Genomic DNA, 4267 nt, shown 5'->3' with positions numbered 1-4267 from the left:
AAGTCGCTCCCCGGTTGTGGGGGCGTTCATGCCGTGGGACGGGAACGAACGGGGGCCCGCTCGGTGGGAACTCGATCTGGTGGGGGCGCTTTTGATCGGAGTTTTAATTTTTGGTATCCCACCCGAGATGTATATGCACATGGGTATGATGGGGCCCCCCGTCCTTTCCGCTTTATTCCGGTAAAAGTACGACGAAGCCGGTTGTATGTAGTAGTCGGATAATGTGGCACTTGTCGGCTTGTCTTTTGTGTACGGTATATGTGACACGAGTGGCTTACCTTTGTTCTTTCGGTATGCTTGTATGTCTGATTGTTCAGTGTTTATAATGTCACCTACTTATGAGATCGCCTTTAAGTCATTTATGGGCCCTAGATGTCCAGTAAGATCCAAATATGAGTATAGGGGTGTTTGGTCGCTAGAGGTCAGACACTCGTCATGACTCATCGGTTTGGGTCGTGACACATGTTGAGGTTGCTCTGGTTCGTTCTTTTTGCTGGGCCTCGATTCTTGAAATGATTTTTTGCTCACTCACTCAGGAATTCTCAAAGATGATCGTTCTTCAGTAGTCGTGCCACTTCATCCCTTAGCCCTTTACAATCGTCGATTCGGTGTCCGTGAGTTCCGTGGTACTCGAATATCAGGTTCGGATCCCGTTGCGAGGGGTCTATTCGTAACAGCCTTGGCCATCTCACAACCTCGATACGACCGATCCTGGCTACAATGGCTGCCGAGTCAACATTAAAGTTATATTCAAATAACCTCGAAATTTCACCGATGTTGGACCCCCCAACGGAGCTGTTTATGAATTGTAAACCCCTGCTCCCCGAACCACCATTGCTCCATCTATCACTTCTTGCTGTACTGGAACCAGGACTGTTTCTCCCCTTATCCGATCTGATGGCAGACTTTTCAGGTTTAGAGAATGGATGATATCTATCCCTTGGTGGTTGAAACTTCATTTCTGCTATTCTCTTTGGTCTATCCGAATTTCTAATCCTATTAATTGGACCTGGAAGAAGCCCAAGCCGATCGTCCTCTACCCGTATCTTGGACTCGTACCTGTTATGGACATCTGCCCAAGTAATCGCCCCGAACTCCAATAGGTTTTCTTTAAGTTTGAGAGAAACATTAGAAGTTTAGGGATTAAGTCCCTTTGTGAAAGCCTGAGCCGCCCAATCGTCGGGAACTGGGGGAAGCAACATCCTCTCCTTCTGGAATCTTGTCACGAACTCTCTGAGTCGTTCGTCATCCTTTTGAAAAATCTTAAATATATCGGCCTTCCTAGCCTGCACTTTTCGGGCCCCGGCATGAGCTTTTACAAAGGCATCTGCAAGCATTCGAAGAACGGAATAGAGTGTTGGAGCAGTGTACAATACCTCTGCATGGCTCCTTTAGTCAATGTTTCACCAAACATTTTTAGCATTACCGACTCAATTTCATCATCTTCCAGATCATTTCCCGTTAGGCATAGATGTAGGCGGTTATATGTTCCTGCGGATCCATTGTCCGGTCGTATTTCAGGATATCGGGCATCTTAAACCTCTTCGGTATTAGTTTTGGAGTCGCACTTGGTGGGAAAGGCCTTCGACAATATACTTGGTCTCTCGGGTCCGGTGGTGGTGCCAACTTAATCTCGATCCACTCGGGAATTATAGTCTTCCACCTTCTTTCGTTGGAGTCGATTTGTTTAGACAGCGCCTCCAACATCTTTATTAGCTCGGAAGATCCATCAGGCACTGACCGTTCTCGATCACTGCTTACCTCAATTTTCCTATGGTCTAGCGCGGGCCTCCGGTTCGGCTCCACTACCCTGACCTCGTTGTTGTTCCTTTGGAGTTGGGAAATAGCCGCTTGGTGCTGCATCATGGTTACCTGTTGTTCCTGCAATAAATCATAAATCACACGTAAGTTAATCTCATCTCCTTCCTTTCCGTTTACTCCACGGGTAGTTCCCCTATCGGTGGCGGGCGTGTCTCCGCTGTCGTGAACAGCTACGTTCGAGTGGGCAACGCTTGCATCAACGGGAGGGTTTTCATTTGGATCAGCCGATGCCATGATGTTTAATGGTGGTATTCCGTTGTTAGGGTTAACGTCGTGGTTGTCGTTGTTCGCGTCGTTTATGTTTGACATGTCGGTGTTAATCAGAAATCAAATATATACGGCAAAAGAACAAGTGAAAGTTGATTTGCAAACAAATCACCGCTATTATCCTTAGCCCCACCGTGGGAGCCAAACTGTTTACCCCTTAAAAAGGTAACAATTGAATTTATAAGTGGTTTAAATGATATGCGATTTGATTTGCTATAGAATGGAAAAATAAACATAACGAAATACAGATTACAAATAAAAAAGTAAGAAATAGCCTTGTAATTGGATGACAGCCCGGCCTGAGACGTGAGTTTGCTCGGACCAAACTATGGATGTTCTTATTATTTGATACTTTGACAAAACTATGAGAACAAGTTAAAGGAGTTATCGTGTGGAAGATAGTAAAAACTGATGGAATTGGAGATTACTCCCCTCTCTATTTATAGTACAAGAATTTACATTCAACAAGGTAACTGAATCAATTGGAGATAAGGATCCCTGAAATCTCGGGTTTGACAACTGTCCACTACGCCGTGTGGAGTGAAATCCGCAACGGGCCGAATTTTTTGCAACATTGCCAACTGCGGGTGCACTCCTCGGGAATCGTCAGGTCCGAATGTATCTATCCGATTAAGCCGAGCTCTACTATTTGTTGCCTCTTGCTCTAGGTTCGAATCGTCAAACCTTGCCCCTACCCCGATTTTTACCGTATACAAAGAAGTTCATTCCTTTTTGGATAATCATGAAGGTTCAACCTTTTCATCGTTATAAGTCAAAAATAAGTGTAAAGATCCCATCTTTGTATCATTTATGTCAAGTATGATCATAACGATCCTATCTTTATATCCTCTAACGCACATACGGCATGAAATCAAGTCAGACGAACATAAGTGGTATGAGATGTAAAGAATGCATGCAATGCAAGTGAATGGTATGCAATGCAATGGTCATATGCACCGGTATACAGACGCTCCTGCAGTAGGTTTCACGTGACCCATGGGGAACTCATGAGGTCCATATACCCACCCAGAAGATCTCTTATATCACTTCGGGTCTCAGCCATTTGGCTATAATATCATCATCATCACTCCATCTATTTATCATATCTAATATCTGGGCTCCCAGGCCCCTGTCTTGTATATCCATCAATGAAATGCTAATAATATCATGCAGTTATGAATGGATATGCGAAAACCATGCAAATGCATAAGAACAAATCAATGTCACGTATATATGTCCTTTTCATAGTTTAGATGAGAGTAGAGTGGTGAATGCAAACCAAGTCATTATTCACAATTATTCAACCAATAGTAGCCATCATAGCCAAAATAAACAGCAATCATACCAACCTAACTGAATTTATCCACCATTCCTCATGGCCTGAAGGCTAAACAAACCTCCATCATAATTCATACTTAGTTCATGTTTTAGTTACCCATACAGATACACCGGCACCAGCACAAATGCTCGTCATCTCACGAGTATAGGACCCTCAATTCCTCATTGCGCCCCTTATTTAGATTAAACAACACATAGCACTATATAAAGGGTCTAGTAAGTCTCAACTTGCTTCAATCCAAAGCCGAAAAGTCACTCTGCGGCCTTTCCCTTCATTTAAGCTACCGAACAAGTCCAATCTGTTCAAATATGGTATCTACATGAGAAATATGAGTCTAACGATACCCATAAAGCAATATAAGGAAACCGAATCCAAAAAGTCAACTTAAAACCCCAAAGGTCAAAATGATAATTTATCGCGAAATCGAGTTCCACATAGTCAAATTAGTACTCTACAAGGTCACACGAATTCAACAATACCCATATTGTTAAACTTTAGTCTGAATCCCAAAAATAAACCCAATAAGGCAAACCCGAGCCCATAAGGGTAAAATTGGAAATTAAGCATAAAATTATCTTGCCCATAGTCTAGATAGTCCATATCCTAAAAATCATCAAATTTTAATCCCAAGTGAATACTCAATTTCATAAATCTCATAAAGAACCCATTTCCATGGAAACCCTTATTCACTATTTAGAAATCATGAATCGAAACGTAAATTAATGGAAGGAATCATGGATATTCACTTATATTTAGGTTAGGAACTTACCCTAATGAAGAAACTTGAATTTCGCCTTTGAAATCTCTCTAATCCGAGCTCTACAGCTTTTAAAATGGGTG

This window comes from Lycium ferocissimum, chromosome 9, assembly GCF_029784015.1.
Source record: "Lycium ferocissimum isolate CSIRO_LF1 chromosome 9, AGI_CSIRO_Lferr_CH_V1, whole genome shotgun sequence".
NCBI classification, from domain to species: Eukaryota; Viridiplantae; Streptophyta; class Magnoliopsida; order Solanales; family Solanaceae; genus Lycium; species Lycium ferocissimum.
This window is presented reverse-complemented; position numbering follows the sequence as displayed.